This window comes from Schistocerca americana, unplaced genomic scaffold (assembly GCF_021461395.2).
Source record: "Schistocerca americana isolate TAMUIC-IGC-003095 unplaced genomic scaffold, iqSchAmer2.1 HiC_scaffold_660, whole genome shotgun sequence".
NCBI classification, from domain to species: domain Eukaryota; kingdom Metazoa; phylum Arthropoda; class Insecta; order Orthoptera; family Acrididae; genus Schistocerca; species Schistocerca americana.
Window position 1 is genome coordinate 1 of NW_025726413.1, and position 24,887 is coordinate 24,887.

Consider the following 24,887-nt stretch of genomic DNA (forward strand, 5'->3'; position numbering starts at 1 on the left):
TAGTGGTTACGGAAGGCCCAGGTTCGAAACCTGGTCACGGTACGAAAACGTCCTCTTGACGCTGTCTCCTTAACTGCGACAGCTACAGACAAGTGGCGTCGCTACCATACGGCGGGCACGGCTTTTTCTTGCTGTGGATGGCCTAAAGAGACGCTTCCAGTGGGGGAGAGCAGTGGAAATACATGGCACGGCGATTGCCAAGATACTTCCATTTCGAAGTGATCTTTTGTAGTACAAAGGAAACGTTTTGCCGCTGCTGCCCCAACGGTTAACGTGGCCGAGCGGTCTAAGGCGCTGGTTTTAGGCACCAGTCTCTTCGGAGGCGTGGGTTCGAATCCCACCGTTGCCACTTTTTACGTCTCATTTTTGTGCCGTTGCGGTGTGTTCTCGTGGAGTGGGACGCAGCTCTTGTGACGCGCGTGTTGTGTAGGTAGCGTGGCCGAGCGGTCTAAGGCGCTGGTTTCAGGCACCATTCTCTTCGGAGGCGTGGGTTCGAATCCCACAGCTGCCAAACGTGTAATGTTTTCCTGTGTCGAAGGCAAGATGCACTCATTGCCCGCAAAGGAAAACAGCACAACAAGGCGTGAGCGTCTGCTTGGTGAATTGTCGTAGAACAGTGCGTGGTGCAACGACAGGATTTTCAGGCACCTTTTGCTCTCATCATTGCTGGCGTTCGTCTCCACGAAATGCGTCCGGAGCACGCCGTTCTATAACGCGAGAGGGTGGATTTTTTACAGTTGTCGTCAGTCAACCGTGGGTGGCTGCTGCGTTCGCTGGAAAGAGCACTGCCGTCGTTATCCGGTGTGGTCTAGTGGCTAGGATACCTGGCTCTCACCCAGGAGGCCCGGGTTCGATTCCCGGTACCGGAATTGCGCGTTTTTATTGCTCCTCTTATGCGACTTGTCTCGACTTTGCTCGACTGACGCTACGCTGACGCGTGCAGAAAGCTACGTTAAGTATGACTCGCGGCAACACCTGACGGCGAGAGAGATGCGGCGTCTATCCACTTGTTATCGAGCCACATACCGGTACCTGTAGTCAAGAGGCTTGGAGGACTGCAAGACATTGCCACGGAGGTGAATGCAGCTAACCACTGTAGTTAGTGTCCTGACAGCGCAGGCACGTTCATTTGCTCGTATACATGTGATGGAGACCGTGTCTGACACTGCTGTGGCGTACACCTTGGCCTAGGCTTTGCTGGGTATCGCCACTTGCATTCGAGCCAGCTGCCTTCGCGTGCGCCTCCGTGGCCATGGCCGTGATCGTCTAGTGGTTAGGACATTGCGTATGTGGCCGCAATAACCCAGGTTCGAATCCTGGTCACGGCAATTTTGAAAGTTTTGCCTTGCTGCCGTTGCAATGACGAGTACTCGAAATGACAGTACTCTGTTGATTTTTTCACTCGTGTTCCGCAGGCCGCAGTTTGCACTACCACTTCATCCCCAACACGTAATGTCGCCTCCCAGAGCGCAGACGTCCGCTGCTCTCTGTAGTCGAAAAGGGCAGTTGTTTGAAGTGCGATGGATGAGCAGCCAGTCCCAGCAGAACAGGAAGCTGTGGCGTGCACTGTTTGTACAAATGCTAGGAACACTGGCGCACCAAGCAGCGCATGTAGCGTGGCCGAGCGCTTTAAGGCGCTGGTTTAAGGCACCAGTATCTCTGTAGGCGCGGTTTCGAATCCCGTAGCTGCCGGCGGTTTTGCTGTGATCGCGTTAACCTGGCGCTTTTTCTTCAAGTGTAACCTCCTTGAGCTCACATATGTTTGATACATGGAGCATTCTAGCTCCGCCTGACAGTTACAGCTACGATACTTTAGTGGTTACGGAAGGCCCAGGTTCGAAACCTGGTCACGGTACGAAAACGTCTCTTGACGCTGTCTCCTTAACTGCGACAGCTACAGACAAGTGGCGTCGCTACCATACGGCGGGCACGGCTTTTTCTTGCTGTGGATGGCCTAAAGAGACGCTTCCAGTGGGAGAGCAGTGGAAATACATGGCACGGCGATTGCCAAGATACTTCCATTTCGAAGTGATCTTTGTAGTACAAAGGAAACGTTTTGCCGCTGCTGCCCCAACGGTAACGTGGCCGAGCGGTCTAAGGCGCTGGTTTTAGGCACCAGTCTCTTCGGAGGCGTGGGTTCGAATCCCACCGTTGCCACTTTTTACGTCTCATTTTTGTGCCGTTGCGGTGTGTTCTCGTGGAGTGGGACGCAGCTCTTGTGACGCGCGTGTTGTGTAGGTAGCGTGGCCGAGCGGTCTAAGGCGCTGGTTTCAGGCACCATTCTCTTCGGAGGCGTGGGTTCGAATCCCACAGCTGCCAAACGTGTAATGTTTCCTGTGTCGAAGGCAGATGCACTCATTGCCCGCAAAGGAAACAGCACAACAAGGCGTGAGCGTCTGCTTGGTGAATTGTCGTAGAACAGTGCGTGGTGCAACGACAGGATTTTCAGGCACCTTTTGCTCTCATCATTGCTGGCGTTCGTCTCCACGAAATGCGTCCGGAGCACGCCGTTCTATAACGCGAGAGAGTGGATTTTTTACAGTTGTCGTCAGTCAACCGTGGGTGGCTGCTGCGTTCGCTGGAAAGAGCACTGCCGTCGTTATCCGGTGTGGTCTAGTGGCTAGGATACCTGGCTCTCACCCAGGAGGCCCGGGTTCGATTCCCGGTACCGGAATTGCGCGTTTTTATTGCTCCTCTTATGCGACTTGTCTCGACTTTGCTCGACTGACGCTACGCTGACGCGTGCAGAAAGCTACGTTAAGTATGACTCGCGGCAACACCTGACGGCGAGAGAGATGCGGCGTCTATCCACTTGTTATCGAGCCACATACCGGTACCTGTAGTCAAGAGGCTTGGAGGACTGCAAGACATTGCCACGGAGGTGAATGCAGCTAACCACTGTAGTTAGTGTCCTGACAGCGCAGGCACGTTCATTTGCTCGTATACATGTGATGGAGACCGTGTCTGACACTGCTGTGGCGTACACCTTGGCCTAGGCTTTGCTGGGTATCGCCACTTGCATTCGAGCCAGCTGCCTTCGCGTGCGCCTCCGTGGCCATGGCCGTGATCGTCTAGTGGTTAGGACATTGCGTTGTGGCCGCAATAACCCAGGTTCGAATCCTGGTCACGGCAATTTTGAAAGTTTTGCCTTGCTGCCGTTGCAATGACGAGTACTCGAAATGACAGTACTCTGTTGATTTTTTCACTCGTGTTCCGCAGGCCGCAGTTTGCACTACCACTTCATCCCCAACACGTAATGTCGCCTCCCAGAGCGCAGACGTCCGCTGCTCTCTGTAGTCGAAAAGGGCAGTTGTTTGAAGTGCGATGGATGAGCAGCCAGTCCCAGCAGAACAGGAAGCTGTGGCGTGCACTGTTTGTACAAATGCTAGGAACACTGGCGCACCAAGCAGCGCATGTAGCGTGGCCGAGCGCTTTAAGGCGCTGGTTTAAGGCACCAGTATCTCTGTAGGCGCGGTTTCGAATCCCGTAGCTGCCGGCGGTTTTGCTGTGATCGCGTTAACCTGGCGCTTTTTCTTCAAGTGTAACCTCCTTGAGCTCACATATGTTTGATACATGGAGCATTCTAGCTCCGCCTGACAGTTACAGCTACGATACTTTAGTGGTTACGGAAGGCCCAGGTTCGAAACCTGGTCACGGTACGAAAACGTCTCTTGACGCTGTCTCCTTAACTGCGACAGCTACAGACAAGTGGCGTCGCTACCATACGGCGGGCACGGCTTTTTCTTGCTGTGGATGGCCTAAAGAGACGCTTCCAGTGGGAGAGCAGTGGAAATACATGGCACGGCGATTGCCAAGATACTTCCATTTCGAAGTGATCTTTGTAGTACAAAGGAAACGTTTTGCCGCTGCTGCCCCAACGGTAACGTGGCCGAGCGGTCTAAGGCGCTGGTTTTAGGCACCAGTCTCTTCGGAGGCGTGGGTTCGAATCCCACCGTTGCCACTTTTTACGTCTCATTTTTGTGCCGTTGCGGTGTGTTCTCGTGGAGTGGGACGCAGCTCTTGTGACGCGCGTGTTGTGTAGGTAGCGTGGCCGAGCGGTCTAAGGCGCTGGTTTCAGGCACCATTCTCTTCGGAGGCGTGGGTTCGAATCCCACAGCTGCCAAACGTGTAATGTTTCCTGTGTCGAAGGCAGATGCACTCATTGCCCGCAAAGGAAACAGCACAACAAGGCGTGAGCGTCTGCTTGGTGAATTGTCGTAGAACAGTGCGTGGTGCAACGACAGGATTTTCAGGCACCTTTTGCTCTCATCATTGCTGGCGTTCGTCTCCACGAAATGCGTCCGGAGCACGCCGTTCTATAACGCGAGAGGGTGGATTTTTTACAGTTGTCGTCAGTCAACCGTGGGTGGCTGCTGCGTTCGCTGGAAAGAGCACTGCCGTCGTTATCCGGTGTGGTCTAGTGGCTAGGATACCTGGCTCTCACCCAGGAGGCCCGGGTTCGATTCCCGGTACCGGAATTGCGCGTTTTTATTGCTCCTCTTATGCGACTTGTCTCGACTTTGCTCGACTGACGCTACGCTGACGCGTGCAGAAAGCTACGTTAAGTATGACTCGCGGCAACACCTGACGGCGAGAGAGATGCGGCGTCTATCCACTTGTTATCGAGCCACATACCGGTACCTGTAGTCAAGAGGCTTGGAGGACTGCAAGACATTGCCACGGAGGTGAATGCAGCTAACCACTGTAGTTAGTGTCCTGACAGCGCAGGCACGTTCATTTGCTCGTATACATGTGATGGAGACCGTGTCTGACACTGCTGTGGCGTACACCTTGGCCTAGGCTTTGCTGGGTATCGCCACTTGCATTCGAGCCAGCTGCCTTCGCGTGCGCCTCCGTGGCCATGGCCGTGATCGTCTAGTGGTTAGGACATTGCGTTGTGGCCGCAATAACCCAGGTTCGAATCCTGGTCACGGCAATTTTGAAAGTTTTGCCTTGCTGCCGTTGCAATGACGAGTACTCGAAATGACAGTACTCTGTTGATTTTTTCACTCGTGTTCCGCAGGCCGCAGTTTGCACTACCACTTCATCCCCAACACGTAATGTCGCCTCCCAGAGCGCAGACGTCCGCTGCTCTCTGTAGTCGAAAAGGGCAGTTGTTTGAAGTGCGATGGATGAGCAGCCAGTCCCAGCAGAACAGGAAGCTGTGGCGTGCACTGTTTGTACAAATGCTAGGAACACTGGCGCACCAAGCAGCGCATGTAGCGTGGCCGAGCGCTTTAAGGCGCTGGTTTAAGGCACCAGTATCTCTGTAGGCGCGGTTTCGAATCCCGTAGCTGCCGGCGGTTTTGCTGTGATCGCGTTAACCTGGCGCTTTTTCTTCAAGTGTAACCTCCTTGAGCTCACATATGTTTGATACATGGAGCATTCTAGCTCCGCCTGACAGTTACAGCTACGATACTTTAGTGGTTACGGAAGGCCCAGGTTCGAAACCTGGTCACGGTACGAAAACGTCTCTTGACGCTGTCTCCTTAACTGCGACAGCTACAGACAAGTGGCGTCGCTACCATACGGCGGGCACGGCTTTTTCTTGCTGTGGATGGCCTAAAGAGACGCTTCCAGTGGGAGAGCAGTGGAAATACATGGCACGGCGATTGCCAAGATACTTCCATTTCGAAGTGATCTTTGTAGTACAAAGGAAACGTTTTGCCGCTGCTGCCCCAACGGTAACGTGGCCGAGCGGTCTAAGGCGCTGGTTTTAGGCACCAGTCTCTTCGGAGGCGTGGGTTCGAATCCCACCGTTGCCACTTTTTACGTCTCATTTTTGTGCCGTTGCGGTGTGTTCTCGTGGAGTGGGACGCAGCTCTTGTGACGCGCGTGTTGTGTAGGTAGCGTGGCCGAGCGGTCTAAGGCGCTGGTTTCAGGCACCATTCTCTTCGGAGGCGTGGGTTCGAATCCCACAGCTGCCAAACGTGTAATGTTTCCTGTGTCGAAGGCAGATGCACTCATTGCCCGCAAAGGAAACAGCACAACAAGGCGTGAGCGTCTGCTTGGTGAATTGTCGTAGAACAGTGCGTGGTGCAACGACAGGATTTTCAGGCACCTTTTGCTCTCATCATTGCTGGCGTTCGTCTCCACGAAATGCGTCCGGAGCACGCCGTTCTATAACGCGAGAGAGTGGATTTTTTACAGTTGTCGTCAGTCAACCGTGGGTGGCTGCTGCGTTCGCTGGAAAGAGCACTGCCGTCGTTATCCGGTGTGGTCTAGTGGCTAGGATACCTGGCTCTCACCCAGGAGGCCCGGGTTCGATTCCCGGTACCGGAATTGCGCGTTTTTATTGCTCCTCTTATGCGACTTGTCTCGACTTTGCTCGACTGACGCTACGCTGACGCGTGCAGAAAGCTACGTTAAGTATGACTCGCGGCAACACCTGACGGCGAGAGAGATGCGGCGTCTATCCACTTGTTATCGAGCCACATACCGGTACCTGTAGTCAAGAGGCTTGGAGGACTGCAAGACATTGCCACGGAGGTGAATGCAGCTAACCACTGTAGTTAGTGTCCTGACAGCGCAGGCACGTTCATTTGCTCGTATACATGTGATGGAGACCGTGTCTGACACTGCTGTGGCGTACACCTTGGCCTAGGCTTTGCTGGGTATCGCCACTTGCATTCGAGCCAGCTGCCTTCGCGTGCGCCTCCGTGGCCATGGCCGTGATCGTCTAGTGGTTAGGACATTGCGTTGTGGCCGCAATAACCCAGGTTCGAATCCTGGTCACGGCAATTTTGAAAGTTTTGCCTTGCTGCCGTTGCAATGACGAGTACTCGAAATGACAGTACTCTGTTGATTTTTTCACTCGTGTTCCGCAGGCCGCAGTTTGCACTACCACTTCATCCCCAACACGTAATGTCGCCTCCCAGAGCGCAGACGTCCGCTGCTCTCTGTAGTCGAAAAGGGCAGTTGTTTGAAGTGCGATGGATGAGCAGCCAGTCCCAGCAGAACAGGAAGCTGTGGCGTGCACTGTTTGTACAAATGCTAGGAACACTGGCGCACCAAGCAGCGCATGTAGCGTGGCCGAGCGCTTTAAGGCGCTGGTTTAAGGCACCAGTATCTCTGTAGGCGCGGTTTCGAATCCCGTAGCTGCCGGCGGTTTTGCTGTGATCGCGTTAACCTGGCGCTTTTTCTTCAAGTGTAACCTCCTTGAGCTCACATATGTTTGATACATGGAGCATTCTAGCTCCGCCTGACAGTTACAGCTACGATACTTTAGTGGTTACGGAAGGCCCAGGTTCGAAACCTGGTCACGGTACGAAAACGTCTCTTGACGCTGTCTCCTTAACTGCGACAGCTACAGACAAGTGGCGTCGCTACCATACGGCGGGCACGGCTTTTTCTTGCTGTGGATGGCCTAAAGAGACGCTTCCAGTGGGAGAGCAGTGGAAATACATGGCACGGCGATTGCCAAGATACTTCCATTTCGAAGTGATCTTTGTAGTACAAAGGAAACGTTTTGCCGCTGCTGCCCCAACGGTAACGTGGCCGAGCGGTCTAAGGCGCTGGTTTTAGGCACCAGTCTCTTCGGAGGCGTGGGTTCGAATCCCACCGTTGCCACTTTTTACGTCTCATTTTTGTGCCGTTGCGGTGTGTTCTCGTGGAGTGGGACGCAGCTCTTGTGACGCGCGTGTTGTGTAGGTAGCGTGGCCGAGCGGTCTAAGGCGCTGGTTTCAGGCACCATTCTCTTCGGAGGCGTGGGTTCGAATCCCACAGCTGCCAAACGTGTAATGTTTCCTGTGTCGAAGGCAGATGCACTCATTGCCCGCAAAGGAAACAGCACAACAAGGCGTGAGCGTCTGCTTGGTGAATTGTCGTAGAACAGTGCGTGGTGCAACGACAGGATTTTCAGGCACCTTTTGCTCTCATCATTGCTGGCGTTCGTCTCCACGAAATGCGTCCGGAGCACGCCGTTCTATAACGCGAGAGAGTGGATTTTTTACAGTTGTCGTCAGTCAACCGTGGGTGGCTGCTGCGTTCGCTGGAAAGAGCACTGCCGTCGTTATCCGGTGTGGTCTAGTGGCTAGGATACCTGGCTCTCACCCAGGAGGCCCGGGTTCGATTCCCGGTACCGGAATTGCGCGTTTTTATTGCTCCTCTTATGCGACTTGTCTCGACTTTGCTCGACTGACGCTACGCTGACGCGTGCAGAAAGCTACGTTAAGTATGACTCGCGGCAACACCTGACGGCGAGAGAGATGCGGCGTCTATCCACTTGTTATCGAGCCACATACCGGTACCTGTAGTCAAGAGGCTTGGAGGACTGCAAGACATTGCCACGGAGGTGAATGCAGCTAACCACTGTAGTTAGTGTCCTGACAGCGCAGGCACGTTCATTTGCTCGTATACATGTGATGGAGACCGTGTCTGACACTGCTGTGGCGTACACCTTGGCCTAGGCTTTGCTGGGTATCGCCACTTGCATTCGAGCCAGCTGCCTTCGCGTGCGCCTCCGTGGCCATGGCCGTGATCGTCTAGTGGTTAGGACATTGCGTTGTGGCCGCAATAACCCAGGTTCGAATCCTGGTCACGGCAATTTTGAAAGTTTTGCCTTGCTGCCGTTGCAATGACGAGTACTCGAAATGACAGTACTCTGTTGATTTTTTCACTCGTGTTCCGCAGGCCGCAGTTTGCACTACCACTTCATCCCCAACACGTAATGTCGCCTCCCAGAGCGCAGACGTCCGCTGCTCTCTGTAGTCGAAAAGGGCAGTTGTTTGAAGTGCGATGGATGAGCAGCCAGTCCCAGCAGAACAGGAAGCTGTGGCGTGCACTGTTTGTACAAATGCTAGGAACACTGGCGCACCAAGCAGCGCATGTAGCGTGGCCGAGCGCTTTAAGGCGCTGGTTTAAGGCACCAGTATCTCTGTAGGCGCGGTTTCGAATCCCGTAGCTGCCGGCGGTTTTGCTGTGATCGCGTTAACCTGGCGCTTTTTCTTCAAGTGTAACCTCCTTGAGCTCACATATGTTTGATACATGGAGCATTCTAGCTCCGCCTGACAGTTACAGCTACGATACTTTAGTGGTTACGGAAGGCCCAGGTTCGAAACCTGGTCACGGTACGAAAACGTCTCTTGACGCTGTCTCCTTAACTGCGACAGCTACAGACAAGTGGCGTCGCTACCATACGGCGGGCACGGCTTTTTCTTGCTGTGGATGGCCTAAAGAGACGCTTCCAGTGGGAGAGCAGTGGAAATACATGGCACGGCGATTGCCAAGATACTTCCATTTCGAAGTGATCTTTGTAGTACAAAGGAAACGTTTTGCCGCTGCTGCCCCAACGGTAACGTGGCCGAGCGGTCTAAGGCGCTGGTTTTAGGCACCAGTCTCTTCGGAGGCGTGGGTTCGAATCCCACCGTTGCCACTTTTTACGTCTCATTTTTGTGCCGTTGCGGTGTGTTCTCGTGGAGTGGGACGCAGCTCTTGTGACGCGCGTGTTGTGTAGGTAGCGTGGCCGAGCGGTCTAAGGCGCTGGTTTCAGGCACCATTCTCTTCGGAGGCGTGGGTTCGAATCCCACAGCTGCCAAACGTGTAATGTTTCCTGTGTCGAAGGCAGATGCACTCATTGCCCGCAAAGGAAACAGCACAACAAGGCGTGAGCGTCTGCTTGGTGAATTGTCGTAGAACAGTGCGTGGTGCAACGACAGGATTTTCAGGCACCTTTTGCTCTCATCATTGCTGGCGTTCGTCTCCACGAAATGCGTCCGGAGCACGCCGTTCTATAACGCGAGAGAGTGGATTTTTTACAGTTGTCGTCAGTCAACCGTGGGTGGCTGCTGCGTTCGCTGGAAAGAGCACTGCCGTCGTTATCCGGTGTGGTCTAGTGGCTAGGATACCTGGCTCTCACCCAGGAGGCCCGGGTTCGATTCCCGGTACCGGAATTGCGCGTTTTTATTGCTCCTCTTATGCGACTTGTCTCGACTTTGCTCGACTGACGCTACGCTGACGCGTGCAGAAAGCTACGTTAAGTATGACTCGCGGCAACACCTGACGGCGAGAGAGATGCGGCGTCTATCCACTTGTTATCGAGCCACATACCGGTACCTGTAGTCAAGAGGCTTGGAGGACTGCAAGACATTGCCACGGAGGTGAATGCAGCTAACCACTGTAGTTAGTGTCCTGACAGCGCAGGCACGTTCATTTGCTCGTATACATGTGATGGAGACCGTGTCTGACACTGCTGTGGCGTACACCTTGGCCTAGGCTTTGCTGGGTATCGCCACTTGCATTCGAGCCAGCTGCCTTCGCGTGCGCCTCCGTGGCCATGGCCGTGATCGTCTAGTGGTTAGGACATTGCGTTGTGGCCGCAATAACCCAGGTTCGAATCCTGGTCACGGCAATTTTGAAAGTTTTGCCTTGCTGCCGTTGCAATGACGAGTACTCGAAATGACAGTACTCTGTTGATTTTTTCACTCGTGTTCCGCAGGCCGCAGTTTGCACTACCACTTCATCCCCAACACGTAATGTCGCCTCCCAGAGCGCAGACGTCCGCTGCTCTCTGTAGTCGAAAAGGGCAGTTGTTTGAAGTGCGATGGATGAGCAGCCAGTCCCAGCAGAACAGGAAGCTGTGGCGTGCACTGTTTGTACAAATGCTAGGAACACTGGCGCACCAAGCAGCGCATGTAGCGTGGCCGAGCGCTTTAAGGCGCTGGTTTAAGGCACCAGTATCTCTGTAGGCGCGGTTTCGAATCCCGTAGCTGCCGGCGGTTTTGCTGTGATCGCGTTAACCTGGCGCTTTTTCTTCAAGTGTAACCTCCTTGAGCTCACATATGTTTGATACATGGAGCATTCTAGCTCCGCCTGACAGTTACAGCTACGATACTTTAGTGGTTACGGAAGGCCCAGGTTCGAAACCTGGTCACGGTACGAAAACGTCTCTTGACGCTGTCTCCTTAACTGCGACAGCTACAGACAAGTGGCGTCGCTACCATACGGCGGGCACGGCTTTTTCTTGCTGTGGATGGCCTAAAGAGACGCTTCCAGTGGGAGAGCAGTGGAAATACATGGCACGGCGATTGCCAAGATACTTCCATTTCGAAGTGATCTTTGTAGTACAAAGGAAACGTTTTGCCGCTGCTGCCCCAACGGTAACGTGGCCGAGCGGTCTAAGGCGCTGGTTTTAGGCACCAGTCTCTTCGGAGGCGTGGGTTCGAATCCCACCGTTGCCACTTTTTACGTCTCATTTTTGTGCCGTTGCGGTGTGTTCTCGTGGAGTGGGACGCAGCTCTTGTGACGCGCGTGTTGTGTAGGTAGCGTGGCCGAGCGGTCTAAGGCGCTGGTTTCAGGCACCATTCTCTTCGGAGGCGTGGGTTCGAATCCCACAGCTGCCAAACGTGTAATGTTTCCTGTGTCGAAGGCAGATGCACTCATTGCCCGCAAAGGAAACAGCACAACAAGGCGTGAGCGTCTGCTTGGTGAATTGTCGTAGAACAGTGCGTGGTGCAACGACAGGATTTTCAGGCACCTTTTGCTCTCATCATTGCTGGCGTTCGTCTCCACGAAATGCGTCCGGAGCACGCCGTTCTATAACGCGAGAGAGTGGATTTTTTACAGTTGTCGTCAGTCAACCGTGGGTGGCTGCTGCGTTCGCTGGAAAGAGCACTGCCGTCGTTATCCGGTGTGGTCTAGTGGCTAGGATACCTGGCTCTCACCCAGGAGGCCCGGGTTCGATTCCCGGTACCGGAATTGCGCGTTTTTATTGCTCCTCTTATGCGACTTGTCTCGACTTTGCTCGACTGACGCTACGCTGACGCGTGCAGAAAGCTACGTTAAGTATGACTCGCGGCAACACCTGACGGCGAGAGAGATGCGGCGTCTATCCACTTGTTATCGAGCCACATACCGGTACCTGTAGTCAAGAGGCTTGGAGGACTGCAAGACATTGCCACGGAGGTGAATGCAGCTAACCACTGTAGTTAGTGTCCTGACAGCGCAGGCACGTTCATTTGCTCGTATACATGTGATGGAGACCGTGTCTGACACTGCTGTGGCGTACACCTTGGCCTAGGCTTTGCTGGGTATCGCCACTTGCATTCGAGCCAGCTGCCTTCGCGTGCGCCTCCGTGGCCATGGCCGTGATCGTCTAGTGGTTAGGACATTGCGTTGTGGCCGCAATAACCCAGGTTCGAATCCTGGTCACGGCAATTTTGAAAGTTTTGCCTTGCTGCCGTTGCAATGACGAGTACTCGAAATGACAGTACTCTGTTGATTTTTTCACTCGTGTTCCGCAGGCCGCAGTTTGCACTACCACTTCATCCCCAACACGTAATGTCGCCTCCCAGAGCGCAGACGTCCGCTGCTCTCTGTAGTCGAAAAGGGCAGTTGTTTGAAGTGCGATGGATGAGCAGCCAGTCCCAGCAGAACAGGAAGCTGTGGCGTGCACTGTTTGTACAAATGCTAGGAACACTGGCGCACCAAGCAGCGCATGTAGCGTGGCCGAGCGCTTTAAGGCGCTGGTTTAAGGCACCAGTATCTCTGTAGGCGCGGTTTCGAATCCCGTAGCTGCCGGCGGTTTTGCTGTGATCGCGTTAACCTGGCGCTTTTTCTTCAAGTGTAACCTCCTTGAGCTCACATATGTTTGATACATGGAGCATTCTAGCTCCGCCTGACAGTTACAGCTACGATACTTTAGTGGTTACGGAAGGCCCAGGTTCGAAACCTGGTCACGGTACGAAAACGTCTCTTGACGCTGTCTCCTTAACTGCGACAGCTACAGACAAGTGGCGTCGCTACCATACGGCGGGCACGGCTTTTTCTTGCTGTGGATGGCCTAAAGAGACGCTTCCAGTGGGAGAGCAGTGGAAATACATGGCACGGCGATTGCCAAGATACTTCCATTTCGAAGTGATCTTTGTAGTACAAAGGAAACGTTTTGCCGCTGCTGCCCCAACGGTAACGTGGCCGAGCGGTCTAAGGCGCTGGTTTTAGGCACCAGTCTCTTCGGAGGCGTGGGTTCGAATCCCACCGTTGCCACTTTTTACGTCTCATTTTTGTGCCGTTGCGGTGTGTTCTCGTGGAGTGGGACGCAGCTCTTGTGACGCGCGTGTTGTGTAGGTAGCGTGGCCGAGCGGTCTAAGGCGCTGGTTTCAGGCACCATTCTCTTCGGAGGCGTGGGTTCGAATCCCACAGCTGCCAAACGTGTAATGTTTCCTGTGTCGAAGGCAGATGCACTCATTGCCCGCAAAGGAAACAGCACAACAAGGCGTGAGCGTCTGCTTGGTGAATTGTCGTAGAACAGTGCGTGGTGCAACGACAGGATTTTCAGGCACCTTTTGCTCTCATCATTGCTGGCGTTCGTCTCCACGAAATGCGTCCGGAGCACGCCGTTCTATAACGCGAGAGAGTGGATTTTTTACAGTTGTCGTCAGTCAACCGTGGGTGGCTGCTGCGTTCGCTGGAAAGAGCACTGCCGTCGTTATCCGGTGTGGTCTAGTGGCTAGGATACCTGGCTCTCACCCAGGAGGCCCGGGTTCGATTCCCGGTACCGGAATTGCGCGTTTTTATTGCTCCTCTTATGCGACTTGTCTCGACTTTGCTCGACTGACGCTACGCTGACGCGTGCAGAAAGCTACGTTAAGTATGACTCGCGGCAACACCTGACGGCGAGAGAGATGCGGCGTCTATCCACTTGTTATCGAGCCACATACCGGTACCTGTAGTCAAGAGGCTTGGAGGACTGCAAGACATTGCCACGGAGGTGAATGCAGCTAACCACTGTAGTTAGTGTCCTGACAGCGCAGGCACGTTCATTTGCTCGTATACATGTGATGGAGACCGTGTCTGACACTGCTGTGGCGTACACCTTGGCCTAGGCTTTGCTGGGTATCGCCACTTGCATTCGAGCCAGCTGCCTTCGCGTGCGCCTCCGTGGCCATGGCCGTGATCGTCTAGTGGTTAGGACATTGCGTTGTGGCCGCAATAACCCAGGTTCGAATCCTGGTCACGGCAATTTTGAAAGTTTTGCCTTGCTGCCGTTGCAATGACGAGTACTCGAAATGACAGTACTCTGTTGATTTTTTCACTCGTGTTCCGCAGGCCGCAGTTTGCACTACCACTTCATCCCCAACACGTAATGTCGCCTCCCAGAGCGCAGACGTCCGCTGCTCTCTGTAGTCGAAAAGGGCAGTTGTTTGAAGTGCGATGGATGAGCAGCCAGTCCCAGCAGAACAGGAAGCTGTGGCGTGCACTGTTTGTACAAATGCTAGGAACACTGGCGCACCAAGCAGCGCATGTAGCGTGGCCGAGCGCTTTAAGGCGCTGGTTTAAGGCACCAGTATCTCTGTAGGCGCGGTTTCGAATCCCGTAGCTGCCGGCGGTTTTGCTGTGATCGCGTTAACCTGGCGCTTTTTCTTCAAGTGTAACCTCCTTGAGCTCACATATGTTTGATACATGGAGCATTCTAGCTCCGCCTGACAGTTACAGCTACGATACTTTAGTGGTTACGGAAGGCCCAGGTTCGAAACCTGGTCACGGTACGAAAACGTCTCTTGACGCTGTCTCCTTAACTGCGACAGCTACAGACAAGTGGCGTCGCTACCATACGGCGGGCACGGCTTTTTCTTGCTGTGGATGGCCTAAAGAGACGCTTCCAGTGGGAGAGCAGTGGAAATACATGGCACGGCGATTGCCAAGATACTTCCATTTCGAAGTGATCTTTGTAGTACAAAGGAAACGTTTTGCCGCTGCTGCCCCAACGGTAACGTGGCCGAGCGGTCTAAGGCGCTGGTTTTAGGCACCAGTCTCTTCGGAGGCGTGGGTTCGAATCCCACCGTTGCCACTTTTTACGTCTCATTTTTGTGCCGTTGCGGTGTGTTCTCGTGGAGTGGGACGCAGCTCTTGTGACGCGCGTGTTGTGTAGGTAGCGTGGCCGAGCGGTCTAAGGCGCTGGTTTCAGGCACCATTCTCTTCGGAGGCGTGGGTTCGAATCCCACAGCTGCCAAACGTGTAATGTTTCCTGTGTCGAAGGCAGATGCACTCATTGCCCGCAAAGGAAACAGCACAACAAGGCGTGAGCGTCTGCTTGGTGAATTGTCGTAGAACAGTGCGTGGTGCAACGACAGGATTTTCAGGCACCTTTTGCTCTCATCATTGCTGGCGTTCGTCTCCACGAAATGCGTCCGGAGCACGCCGTTCTATAACGCGAGAGAGTGGATTTTTTACAGTTGTCGTCAGTCAACCGTGGGTGGCTGCTGCGTTCGCTGGAAAGAGCACTGCCGTCGTTATCCGGTGTGGTCTAGTGGCTAGGATACCTGGCTCTCACCCAGGAGGCCCGGGTTCGATTCCCGGTACCGGAATTGCGCGTTTTTATTGCTCCTCTTATGCGACTTGTCTCGACTTTGCTCGACTGACGCTACGCTGACGCGTGCAGAAAGCTACGTTAAGTATGACTCGCGGCAACACCTGACGGCGAGAGAGATGCGGCGTCTATCCACTTGTTATCGAGCCACATACCGGTACCTGTAGTCAAGAGGCTTGGAGGACTGCAAGACATTGCCACGGAGGTGAATGCAGCTAACCACTGTAGTTAGTGTCCTGACAGCGCAGGCACGTTCATTTGCTCGTATACATGTGATGGAGACCGTGTCTGACACTGCTGTGGCGTACACCTTGGCCTAGGCTTTGCTGGGTATCGCCACTTGCATTCGAGCCAGCTGCCTTCGCGTGCGCCTCCGTGGCCATGGCCGTGATCGTCTAGTGGTTAGGACATTGCGTTGTGGCCGCAATAACCCAGGTTCGAATCCTGGTCACGGCAATTTTGAAAGTTTTGCCTTGCTGCCGTTGCAATGACGAGTACTCGAAATGACAGTACTCTGTTGATTTTTTCACTCGTGTTCCGCAGGCCGCAGTTTGCACTACCACTTCATCCCCAACACGTAATGTCGCCTCCCAGAGCGCAGACGTCCGCTGCTCTCTGTAGTCGAAAAGGGCAGTTGTTTGAAGTGCGATGGATGAGCAGCCAGTCCCAGCAGAACAGGAAGCTGTGGCGTGCACTGTTTGTACAAATGCTAGGAACACTGGCGCACCAAGCAGCGCATGTAGCGTGGCCGAGCGCTTTAAGGCGCTGGTTTAAGGCACCAGTATCTCTGTAGGCGCGGTTTCGAATCCCGTAGCTGCCGGCGGTTTTGCTGTGATCGCGTTAACCTGGCGCTTTTTCTTCAAGTGTAACCTCCTTGAGCTCACATATGTTTGATACATGGAGCATTCTAGCTCCGCCTGACAGTTACAGCTACGATACTTTAGTGGTTACGGAAGGCCCAGGTTCGAAACCTGGTCACGGTACGAAAACGTCTCTTGACGCTGTCTCCTTAACTGCGACAGCTACAGACAAGTGGCGTCGCTACCATACGGCGGGCACGGCTTTTTCTTGCTGTGGATGGCCTAAAGAGACGCTTCCAGTGGGAGAGCAGTGGAAATACATGGCACGGCGATTGCCAAGATACTTCCATTTCGAAGTGATCTTTGTAGTACAAAGGAAACGTTTTGCCGCTGCTGCCCCAACGGTAACGTGGCCGCGCGGTCTAAGGCGCTGGTTTTAGGCACCAGTCTCTTCGGAGGCGTGGGTTCGAATCCCACCGTTGCCACTTTTTACGTCTCATTTTTGTGCCGTTGCGGTGTGTTCTCGTGGAGTGGGACGCAGCTCTTGTGACGCGCGTGTTGTGTAGGTAGCGTGGCCGAGCGGTCTAAGGCGCTGGTTTCAGGCACCATTCTCTTCGGAGGCGTGGGTTCGAATCCCACAGCTGCCAAACGTGTAATGTTTCCTGTGTCGAAGGCAGATGCACTCATTGCCCGCAAAGGAAACAGCACAACAAGGCGTGAGCGTCTGCTTGGTGAATTGTCGTAGAACAGTGCGTGGTGCAACGACAGGATTTTCAGGCACCTTTTGCTCTCATCATTGCTGGCGTTCGTCTCCACGAAATGCGTCCGGAGCACGCCGTTCTATAACGCGAGAGAGTGGATTTTTTACAGTTGTCGTCAGTCAACCGTGGGTGGCTGCTGCGTTCGCTGGAAAGAGCACTGCCGTCGTTATCCGGTGTGGTCTAGTGGCTAGGATACCTGGCTCTCACCCAGGAGGCCCGGGTTCGATTCCCGGTACCGGAATTGCGCGTTTTTATTGCTCCTCTTATGCGACTTGTCTCGACTTTGCTCGACTGACGCTACGCTGACGCGTGCAGAAAGCTACGTTAAGTATGACTCGCGGCAACACCTGACGGCGAGAGAGATGCGGCGTCTATCCACTTGTTATCGAGCCACATACCGGTACCTGTAGTCAAGAGGCTTGGAGGACTGCAAGACATTGCCACGGAGGTGAATGCAGCTAACCACTGTAGTTAGTGTCCTGACAGCGCAGGCACGTTCATTTGCTCGTATACATGTGATGGAGACCGTGTCTGACACTGCTGTGGCGTACACCTTGGCCTAGGCTTTGCTGGGTATCGCCACTTGCATTCGAGCCAGCTGCCTTCGCGTGCGCCTCCGTGGCCATGGCCGTGATCGTCTAGTGGTTAGGACATTGCGTTGTGGCCGCAATAACCCAGGTTCGAATCCTGGTCACGGCAATTTTGAAAGTTTTGCCTTGCTGCCGTTGCAATGACGAGTACTCGAAATGACAGTACTCTGTTGATTTTTTCACTCGTGTTCCGCAGGCCGCAGTTTGCACTACCACTTCATCCCCAACACGTAATGTCGCCTCCCAGAGCGCAGACGTCCGCTGCTCTCTGTAGTCGAAAAGGGCAGTTGTTTGAAGTGCGATGGATGAGCAGCCAGTCCCAGCAGAACAGGAAGCTGTGGCGTGCACTGTTTGTACAAATGCTAGGAACACTGGCGCACCAAGCAGCGCATGTAGCGTGGCCGAGCGCTTTAAGGCGCTGGTTTAAGGCACCAGTATCTCTGTAGGCGCGGTTTCGAATCCCGTAGCTGCCGGCGGTTTTGCTGTGATCGCGTTAACCTGGCGCTTTTTCTTCAAGTGTAACCTCCTTGAGCTCACATATGTTTGATACATGGAGCATTCTAGCTCCGCCTGACAGTTACAGCTACGATACTTTAGTGGTTACGGAAGGCCCAGGTTCGAAACCTGGTCACGGTACGAAAACGTCTCTTGACGCTGTCTCCTTAACTGCGACAGCTACAGACAAGTGGCGTCGCTACCATACGGCGGGCACGGCTTTTTCTTGCTGTGGATGGCCTAAAGAGACGCTTCCAGTGGGAGAGCAGTGGAAATACATGGCACGGCGATTGCCAAGATACTTCCATTTCGAAGTGATCTTTGTAGTACAAAGGAAACGTTTTGCCGCTGCTGCCCCAACGGTAACGTGGCCGAGCGGTCTAAGGCGCTGGTTTTAGGCACCAGTCTCTTCGGAGGCGTGGGTTCGAATCCCACCGTTGCCACTTTTTACGTCTCATTTTTGTGCCGTTGCGGTGTGTTCTCGTGGAGTGGGACGCAGCTCTTGTGACGCGCGTGTTGTGTAGGTAGCGTGGCCGAGCGGTCTAAGGCGCTGGTTTCAGGCACCATTCTCTTCGGAGGCGTGGGTTCGAATCCCACAGCTGCCAAACGTGTAATGTTTCCTGTGTCGAAGGCAGATGCACTCATTGCCCGCAAAGGAAACAGCACAACAAGGCGTGAGCGTCTGCTTGGTGAATTGTCGTAGAACAGTGCGTGGTGCAACGACAGGATTTTCAGGCACCTTTTGCTCTCATCATTGCTGGCGTTCGTCTCCACGAAATGCGTCCGGAGCACGCCGTTCTATAACGCGAGAGAGTGGATTTTTTACAGTTGTCGTCAGTCAACCGTGGGTGGCTGCTGCGTTCGCTGGAAAGAGCACTGCCGTCGTTATCCGGTGTGGTCTAGTGGCTAGGATACCTGGCTCTCACCCAGGAGGCCCGGGTTCGATTCCCGGTACCGGAATTGCGCGTTTTTATTGCTCCTCTTATGCGACTTGTCTCGACTTTGCTCGACTGACGCTACGCTGACGCGTGCAGAAAGCTACGTTAAGTATGACTCGCGGCAACACCTGACGGCGAGAGAGATGCGGCGTCTATCCACTTGTTATCGAGCCACATACCGGTACCTGTAGTCAAGAGGCTTGGAGGACTGCAAGACATTGCCACGGAGGTGAATGCAGCTAACCACTGTAGTTAGTGTCCTGACAGCGCAGGCACGTTCATTTGCTCGTATACATGTGATGGAGACCGTGTCTGACACTGCTGTGGCGTACACCTTGGCCTAGGCTTTGCTGGGTATCGCCACTTGCATTCGAGCCAGCTGCCTTCGCGTGCGCCTCCGTGGCCATGGCCGTGATCGTCTAGTGGTTAGGACATTGCGTTGTGGCCGCAATAACCCAGGTTCGAATCCTGGTCACGGCAATTTTGAAAGTTTTGCCTTGCTGCCGTTGCAATGACGAGTACTCGAAATGACAGTACTCTGTTGATTTTTTCACTCGTGTTCCGCAGGCCGCAGTTTGCACTACCACTTCATCCCCAACACGTAATGTCGCCTCCCAGAGCGCAGACGTCCGCTGCTCTCTGTAGTCGAAAAGGGCAGTTGTTTGAAGTGCGATGGATGAGCAGCCAGTCCCAGCAGAACAGGAAGCTGTGGCGTGCACTGTTTGTACAAATGCTAGGAACACTGGCGCACCAAGCAGCGCATGTAGCGTGGCCGAGCGCTTTAAGGCGCTGGTTTAAGGCACCAGTATCTCTGTAGGCGCGGTTTCGAATCCCGTAGCTGCCGGCGGTTTTGCTGTGATCGCGTTAACCTGGCGCTTTTTCTTCAAGTGTAACCTCCTTGAGCTCACATATGTTTGATACATGGAGCATTCTAGCTCCGCCTGACAGTTACAGCTACGATACTTTAGTGGTTACGGAAGGCCCAGGTTCGAAACCTGGTCACGGTACGAAAACGTCTCTTGACGCTGTCTCCTTAACTGCGACAGCTACAGACAAGTGGCGTCGCTACCATACGGCGGGCACGGCTTTTTCTTGCTGTGGATGGCCTAAAGAGACGCTTCCAGTGGGAGAGCAGTGGAAATACATGGCACGGCGATTGCCAAGATACTTCCATTTCGAAGTGATCTTTGTAGTACAAAGGAAACGTTTTGCCGCTGCTGCCCCAACGGTAACGTGGCCGAGCGGTCTAAGGCGCTGGTTTTAGGCACCAGTCTCTTCGGAGGCGTGGGTTCGAATCCCACCGTTGCCACTTTTTACGTCTCATTTTTGTGCCGTTGCGGTGTGTTCTCGTGGAGTGGGACGCAGCTCTTGTGACGCGCGTGTTGTGTAGGTAGCGTGGCCGAGCGGTCTAAGGCGCTGGTTTCAGGCACCATTCTCTTCGGAGGCGTGGGTTCGAATCCCACAGCTGCCAAACGTGTAATGTTTCCTGTGTCGAAGGCAGATGCACTCATTGCCCGCAAAGGAAACAGCACAACAAGGCGTGAGCGTCTGCTTGGTGAATTGTCGTAGAACAGTGCGTGGTGCAACGACAGGATTTTCAGGCACCTTTTGCTCTCATCATTGCTGGCGTTCGTCTCCACGAAATGCGTCCGGAGCACGCCGTTCTATAACGCGAGAGAGTGGATTTTTTACAGTTGTCGTCAGTCAACCGTGGGTGGCTGCTGCGTTCGCTGGAAAGAGCACTGCCGTCGTTATCCGGTGTGGTCTAGTGGTCCATTCTGGCTTTAGCCGTCGCCGCGGTCGGACGTGCTTGTTGCTTGCTCCGCACACGCTAGCGCAATCGCCGGTGTTTTGTGTTTCCGTACAGCTGTCTGTGCATTTTCGTAGTGTTATTGCATTTGGTGGTCCTGATAAGTGTTTGTGAAGTGTTATTGTCCATTCTCCGTTTCGTTCTTCGTCGCGATTTCGGTTTGTACCGGAATTTCGTCGGCACAGAAGATCATGTCTGACACCGTCAGGAAGAATACGTTAGTCTTCTCGTTCGAGAAGGAAACCCGGCCGGTCCAACCCACTGCACTGGAGATCCATGACTGGCTCACCGAGGTAATCTGTATCAATTCTGACTCTGTTCACACCACGCAGTTAGATGCTGAAAAATACTGTGTTTATGTTAAATTTCTGAACTCCGTGACTGTCGATAAGTTAATTGCAAAATGGGGTAATTCTGTTGAATTTGTTCATCGAGATGGTTCAACAAGTAATGTTTCTGTACGAAAAGCTGATATCATGTACACCAATGTGAGGATTTTGAACGTTCCTATCGAAGTTGACAATCAGTTGATCAAAGACGCTCTATCTAAATATGGGGAAGTTAAATCCATCTATAACGAAAGATGGTCGAAGCTGTACAAGATACAGTGTTATAATGGCATTAGGTCCGTCGAAATGGAGGTGAAAGCCAATATTCCGTCCCATATATCTGTTGCAGGTCATAAAGCACATGTTGTTTATTCTGGACAGGAGCGTACGTGTAATATTTGTAACGAGACGGGTCATTTCAGACAAGATTGTCCACGCCGTGTTTTTGTCCTCCGGAATAATCTAACACAGCGTCAAAAATTGACCCTTAGCGACGTCTTACCAAGCAGCAACTCCCCTCCTTCTGCTAATGACAGTGGTGCAGGTACTTCTACAATGCCCGCTGTAACTAACACAGAGTTCCCACCTCTGCAAGTAATAACAAGTCACCCTTCTGTTCCCGAATGCGATCTTCAGAATAAGAAACGACCGTTGGAGGTGACTGATGACGGCTCGGACGGCGAGTCCTCCCGCAACTCCCCCTCCACCCGCAAACAGAAGCAGTGTGACGCAGATGTGTTAGAGGAAACAGACAGTACATGTATGGAAATGACGACAGCGGCTAAGACAACCCAACCGCTGTCGGCTGCCGCACAGGTACCAACCGACCACGGAGGCGAAGCAGTAACGGTTGTCGCGGCGACGGACGTGCCGCACTCCGAACCCCATGAGGTGACGGAGCAGAACCGCATTCACGAACTCACCGACCCCCAACCAACCGATTCAGTCAGTGCCCTGGAGTTAGTGCCGGAAGGACAAGGAAGTGGACGTCATGAACAGGACACTGTTGAGGCAGCTTCGGTCTCAACGGTGGTGAAGATAGACAACGCGAAGGACGGTGCGTTGACCCACGATGTCCAAAGACGTAGACTCAAACCGCAACCTCATCTCAAAGCTTCCCGTAACCAAAGCAAACAACAACCTGGAAAAGATGACGCAACGGCCAAGAATGTCCTGTATGAAATTATTACGGAAAAACCTAAGGATGTACCTTCAAGTACCATTAGTGATGGAAAGCCCCTCTGCAAAACTAAAACCCGAGAACTTAGGAATACTCCACCAAACTGAGGATCACATTTCAACAAAAAAAAAAAAAGGGGAAAAAATATCGTTGAACCGCTTTATGTTCTGATTGTCCTATTGTCTTAGTCATTTTTCGGAGGAACCAAACGCAGTGGTTCATGTATTTTCCATACTCATAGGTATTTTTCTGTAGATTATTCTTGCAGGTGCTTGTTGACGTGGAATATTTTATCCCTTCTAGAAGCGACACAGCTCCCTGTTTTTCTCATTATTTTACAAATTTTTTTTTTATTCCTTTATGTACATTTTTATGTAAACTAAATGTCCCAGGCGTATACTTTTGCAACTATCAATATTAACAGGATTACATCGACGACTAAAATTGCGGCGCTCAAAGAGTACCTATATGAGTCAGGGACGGACATTGTTTTCCTACAAGAAGTTGTTCTCCCGAACCTTACAGTGCCAGGATATTTGTCTATTTCAAATGTCTCGCTTGACACTAACATAGGGACAGCAATTTTAGTCAGGGAGGGGATCCCTGTCACAGACATTGAAAGATTGGAATCCGGCAGAGCGATAGGTATAAAAGTCTTTGGTTTTACTCTTATCAATCTGTATGCCCCTTCCGGCACATCCAATAGAATGGCAAGAGCACAGTTCTTTAAAGACGAGATCATTTATTTATTGCGGAAAAACCCAACGGATCTTATAATCGGCGGTGATTTTAATTGTGTGATCAATAAAAAAGACCAGGTTCCACATTTTAATAACTGCAATGAATTGCAGCGTTTTGTCACTGTTTTACAGCTTAAAGATGCTTGGGAAATAACGTATCCCACATTTGTGGCTTTCACATATGTCGGTCCTCAATCACGAAGTAGGATTGACAGACTCTACATATCGCAAAGTCTAGTCAGCTCTTTCATTAAAGCGGAGACGACTCCTGTCTACTTTTCTGATCATAGTGCCGTGCTTGCTACCGTCAGCCTTACTGCGCAACCTACTCGTCGTTTCAGAAGTCAATGGCACCTTAACATGTCACTGATGCAGGAAGACGGACTCGAGGAAAGTTTGACAGAAGCGTGGGCGATGTGCCTCCGCTCCGTAAACAGGCATGTCTCAGTACTAGACTGGTGGTGCAACAGGGCAAAGCCTAAACTGCGAAAAGTTCTCATCCATTATGGTGCACAACGATCGAAAGACTTGAAAAATTCCATAGAATTTTATTACACCATGCTGCGAAATCTATACGAGCAGGCAGACACTTCCAACATCCGTCTGATAGATATCAAGCGAACCAAGGCCAAATTGCTCAGCATTAAAAGACAGCAGATGGAGGGTCTGAAAATAAAATCAAAGGCTAAAACAGTCGTGGAGGATGAACATGCTTCCTTGTACCATCTACTGAGGCACGAAAGAAATAGGAGACGCACCTTCATCGATGGACTTCAGTCTGAAAATGGCGAGACACTCACGACTCAGAGAGACATCGTCAATGCAGTGCACAAGTATTACGAAGACCTATACTCAGTCAGTCCTGTATGTGAAGAGTCCTTCGATGATTACCTTAGTTCCATAGCTCCTCAGGTGTCGGACGAGGAAAACGAAAACCTTCTCGTCGAGTGTCCTAACGAAGAAATCTACAGAACCATCTGCAAGTCTCCTTTGAAGAAATCACCGGGACCGGATGGTTTGCCTGTTGAATTTTATATACGATACTGGCCTTTGATTGGTGACATGTTTACCCGAATCACAAACGAGGTACTTCAGGGAAAACAGATACCTTCTGTCTTTAAAGAGAGTACAATAGTACTCATTCCAAAAACTACTGCAAAAACAAACCTTAATAACTTTCGTCCTATCTCTCTGTTAAACTCTGATTATAAAATCATCGGCAGAATTATAAACAACAGACTCTCACAGCTCGCTACAAAGATAGTAAGCCCATACCAGTCATGTGTTCCTAATAGGAGTATTTTTAAAAGCATAGCTGAATATAGAGATGTAATTGCAATCACTGCTGTGACCAATATCAAATGTGCTATCATGTTTATTGACTTCCAGAAAGCTTTTGATCGTGTGGATCATAGATTCCTTAATGCCACACTGACGAAAATAGGTTTTAATGAGCGCGTCCTAAGTGTGATTAGAAATATTGCAACAGGAATCAGCGCTTGTATCTCAGTCAACAGCCAGAGGACAAAGCAGATCCAGATCAGGCGTGGCGTGCCTCAAGGCAGCCCCCTCTCAATGCTCCTCTTCGTGCTGTCTTTAGAGCCTTTTCTCCGCAGTGTTCATGTCACCCTGACTGGCCTCACATTATCTGCTCACCGAACTGTTATAAACGCCTATGCCGATGATGTCGGAGTCGTAGTGCGTAATGCCGAAGACATTTCGAAATTGGACATACTAATTAAGAAGTACTGTAGCGTCTCCGGAGCGAGTCTCAACGCAAACAAAAGCAAACTTTTAAACCTACGGGGTTTTCAATACACCACAATAGCCTGGGCGACAAAAGTCACCCAGTGCAAAGCACTGGGAATAACGCTGACGCCTTGTCCATTGAAAATGGCAGCTATCAATTGGAGAAATACGTCAGGACAAATTCTTGGAAT

General features: G+C 52.4%; 45 non-coding genes across 45 annotated transcripts; all 45 read left to right on the top strand.

The window, feature by feature from the left end:
• The first annotated feature begins 266 nt into the window (after positions 1 to 266).
• Trnal-uag lies at positions 267 to 349 on the top strand. Its single transcript has one exon. It is a non-coding gene; the product is annotated as a tRNA-Leu (tRNA).
• An 80-nt stretch (positions 350 to 429) lies between these two features.
• Positions 430 to 511, top strand: Trnal-cag. The gene has a single exon. It is a non-coding gene; the product is annotated as a tRNA-Leu (tRNA).
• Positions 512 to 797: 286 nt separating this feature from the next.
• Trnae-cuc lies at positions 798 to 869 on the top strand. The gene has a single exon. It is a non-coding gene; the product is annotated as a tRNA-Glu (tRNA).
• A 1,206-nt stretch (positions 870 to 2,075) lies between these two features.
• Positions 2,076 to 2,157, top strand: Trnal-uag. Its single transcript has one exon. It is a non-coding gene; the product is annotated as a tRNA-Leu (tRNA).
• Positions 2,158 to 2,237: 80 nt separating this feature from the next.
• Positions 2,238 to 2,319, top strand: Trnal-cag. The gene has a single exon. It is a non-coding gene; the product is annotated as a tRNA-Leu (tRNA).
• Positions 2,320 to 2,602: 283 nt separating this feature from the next.
• Positions 2,603 to 2,674, top strand: Trnae-cuc. The gene has a single exon. It is a non-coding gene; the product is annotated as a tRNA-Glu (tRNA).
• Positions 2,675 to 3,060: 386 nt separating this feature from the next.
• Positions 3,061 to 3,132, top strand: Trnah-gug. The gene has a single exon. It is a non-coding gene; the product is annotated as a tRNA-His (tRNA).
• A 747-nt stretch (positions 3,133 to 3,879) lies between these two features.
• On the top strand, positions 3,880 to 3,961 carry Trnal-uag. Its single transcript has one exon. It is a non-coding gene; the product is annotated as a tRNA-Leu (tRNA).
• An 80-nt stretch (positions 3,962 to 4,041) lies between these two features.
• Positions 4,042 to 4,123, top strand: Trnal-cag. The gene has a single exon. It is a non-coding gene; the product is annotated as a tRNA-Leu (tRNA).
• A 283-nt stretch (positions 4,124 to 4,406) lies between these two features.
• Positions 4,407 to 4,478, top strand: Trnae-cuc. The gene has a single exon. It is a non-coding gene; the product is annotated as a tRNA-Glu (tRNA).
• A 386-nt stretch (positions 4,479 to 4,864) lies between these two features.
• Trnah-gug lies at positions 4,865 to 4,936 on the top strand. Its single transcript has one exon. It is a non-coding gene; the product is annotated as a tRNA-His (tRNA).
• A 747-nt stretch (positions 4,937 to 5,683) lies between these two features.
• Trnal-uag lies at positions 5,684 to 5,765 on the top strand. Its single transcript has one exon. It is a non-coding gene; the product is annotated as a tRNA-Leu (tRNA).
• An 80-nt stretch (positions 5,766 to 5,845) lies between these two features.
• Positions 5,846 to 5,927, top strand: Trnal-cag. The gene has a single exon. It is a non-coding gene; the product is annotated as a tRNA-Leu (tRNA).
• A 283-nt stretch (positions 5,928 to 6,210) lies between these two features.
• Trnae-cuc lies at positions 6,211 to 6,282 on the top strand. Its single transcript has one exon. It is a non-coding gene; the product is annotated as a tRNA-Glu (tRNA).
• A 386-nt stretch (positions 6,283 to 6,668) lies between these two features.
• On the top strand, positions 6,669 to 6,740 carry Trnah-gug. Its single transcript has one exon. It is a non-coding gene; the product is annotated as a tRNA-His (tRNA).
• A 747-nt stretch (positions 6,741 to 7,487) lies between these two features.
• Trnal-uag lies at positions 7,488 to 7,569 on the top strand. Its single transcript has one exon. It is a non-coding gene; the product is annotated as a tRNA-Leu (tRNA).
• An 80-nt stretch (positions 7,570 to 7,649) lies between these two features.
• Positions 7,650 to 7,731, top strand: Trnal-cag. Its single transcript has one exon. It is a non-coding gene; the product is annotated as a tRNA-Leu (tRNA).
• Positions 7,732 to 8,014: 283 nt separating this feature from the next.
• Positions 8,015 to 8,086, top strand: Trnae-cuc. Its single transcript has one exon. It is a non-coding gene; the product is annotated as a tRNA-Glu (tRNA).
• Positions 8,087 to 8,472: 386 nt separating this feature from the next.
• Trnah-gug lies at positions 8,473 to 8,544 on the top strand. The gene has a single exon. It is a non-coding gene; the product is annotated as a tRNA-His (tRNA).
• A 747-nt stretch (positions 8,545 to 9,291) lies between these two features.
• Positions 9,292 to 9,373, top strand: Trnal-uag. The gene has a single exon. It is a non-coding gene; the product is annotated as a tRNA-Leu (tRNA).
• An 80-nt stretch (positions 9,374 to 9,453) lies between these two features.
• Trnal-cag lies at positions 9,454 to 9,535 on the top strand. Its single transcript has one exon. It is a non-coding gene; the product is annotated as a tRNA-Leu (tRNA).
• Positions 9,536 to 9,818: 283 nt separating this feature from the next.
• On the top strand, positions 9,819 to 9,890 carry Trnae-cuc. The gene has a single exon. It is a non-coding gene; the product is annotated as a tRNA-Glu (tRNA).
• A 386-nt stretch (positions 9,891 to 10,276) lies between these two features.
• Positions 10,277 to 10,348, top strand: Trnah-gug. Its single transcript has one exon. It is a non-coding gene; the product is annotated as a tRNA-His (tRNA).
• Positions 10,349 to 11,095: 747 nt separating this feature from the next.
• Positions 11,096 to 11,177, top strand: Trnal-uag. The gene has a single exon. It is a non-coding gene; the product is annotated as a tRNA-Leu (tRNA).
• Positions 11,178 to 11,257: 80 nt separating this feature from the next.
• Positions 11,258 to 11,339, top strand: Trnal-cag. Its single transcript has one exon. It is a non-coding gene; the product is annotated as a tRNA-Leu (tRNA).
• Positions 11,340 to 11,622: 283 nt separating this feature from the next.
• Positions 11,623 to 11,694, top strand: Trnae-cuc. Its single transcript has one exon. It is a non-coding gene; the product is annotated as a tRNA-Glu (tRNA).
• Positions 11,695 to 12,080: 386 nt separating this feature from the next.
• Trnah-gug lies at positions 12,081 to 12,152 on the top strand. Its single transcript has one exon. It is a non-coding gene; the product is annotated as a tRNA-His (tRNA).
• A 747-nt stretch (positions 12,153 to 12,899) lies between these two features.
• Trnal-uag lies at positions 12,900 to 12,981 on the top strand. Its single transcript has one exon. It is a non-coding gene; the product is annotated as a tRNA-Leu (tRNA).
• Positions 12,982 to 13,061: 80 nt separating this feature from the next.
• On the top strand, positions 13,062 to 13,143 carry Trnal-cag. The gene has a single exon. It is a non-coding gene; the product is annotated as a tRNA-Leu (tRNA).
• Positions 13,144 to 13,426: 283 nt separating this feature from the next.
• On the top strand, positions 13,427 to 13,498 carry Trnae-cuc. Its single transcript has one exon. It is a non-coding gene; the product is annotated as a tRNA-Glu (tRNA).
• Positions 13,499 to 13,884: 386 nt separating this feature from the next.
• Positions 13,885 to 13,956, top strand: Trnah-gug. Its single transcript has one exon. It is a non-coding gene; the product is annotated as a tRNA-His (tRNA).
• A 747-nt stretch (positions 13,957 to 14,703) lies between these two features.
• Positions 14,704 to 14,785, top strand: Trnal-uag. The gene has a single exon. It is a non-coding gene; the product is annotated as a tRNA-Leu (tRNA).
• Positions 14,786 to 14,865: 80 nt separating this feature from the next.
• Trnal-cag lies at positions 14,866 to 14,947 on the top strand. The gene has a single exon. It is a non-coding gene; the product is annotated as a tRNA-Leu (tRNA).
• A 283-nt stretch (positions 14,948 to 15,230) lies between these two features.
• Positions 15,231 to 15,302, top strand: Trnae-cuc. Its single transcript has one exon. It is a non-coding gene; the product is annotated as a tRNA-Glu (tRNA).
• Positions 15,303 to 15,688: 386 nt separating this feature from the next.
• On the top strand, positions 15,689 to 15,760 carry Trnah-gug. The gene has a single exon. It is a non-coding gene; the product is annotated as a tRNA-His (tRNA).
• A 747-nt stretch (positions 15,761 to 16,507) lies between these two features.
• Positions 16,508 to 16,589, top strand: Trnal-uag. The gene has a single exon. It is a non-coding gene; the product is annotated as a tRNA-Leu (tRNA).
• Positions 16,590 to 16,669: 80 nt separating this feature from the next.
• Trnal-cag lies at positions 16,670 to 16,751 on the top strand. The gene has a single exon. It is a non-coding gene; the product is annotated as a tRNA-Leu (tRNA).
• Positions 16,752 to 17,034: 283 nt separating this feature from the next.
• On the top strand, positions 17,035 to 17,106 carry Trnae-cuc. The gene has a single exon. It is a non-coding gene; the product is annotated as a tRNA-Glu (tRNA).
• Positions 17,107 to 17,492: 386 nt separating this feature from the next.
• On the top strand, positions 17,493 to 17,564 carry Trnah-gug. Its single transcript has one exon. It is a non-coding gene; the product is annotated as a tRNA-His (tRNA).
• Positions 17,565 to 18,311: 747 nt separating this feature from the next.
• Trnal-uag lies at positions 18,312 to 18,393 on the top strand. Its single transcript has one exon. It is a non-coding gene; the product is annotated as a tRNA-Leu (tRNA).
• Positions 18,394 to 18,473: 80 nt separating this feature from the next.
• Positions 18,474 to 18,555, top strand: Trnal-cag. The gene has a single exon. It is a non-coding gene; the product is annotated as a tRNA-Leu (tRNA).
• Positions 18,556 to 18,838: 283 nt separating this feature from the next.
• On the top strand, positions 18,839 to 18,910 carry Trnae-cuc. Its single transcript has one exon. It is a non-coding gene; the product is annotated as a tRNA-Glu (tRNA).
• Positions 18,911 to 19,296: 386 nt separating this feature from the next.
• On the top strand, positions 19,297 to 19,368 carry Trnah-gug. The gene has a single exon. It is a non-coding gene; the product is annotated as a tRNA-His (tRNA).
• A 747-nt stretch (positions 19,369 to 20,115) lies between these two features.
• Positions 20,116 to 20,197, top strand: Trnal-uag. Its single transcript has one exon. It is a non-coding gene; the product is annotated as a tRNA-Leu (tRNA).
• An 80-nt stretch (positions 20,198 to 20,277) lies between these two features.
• Positions 20,278 to 20,359, top strand: Trnal-cag. Its single transcript has one exon. It is a non-coding gene; the product is annotated as a tRNA-Leu (tRNA).
• The last annotated feature ends 4,528 nt before the right edge of the window (positions 20,360 to 24,887 follow it).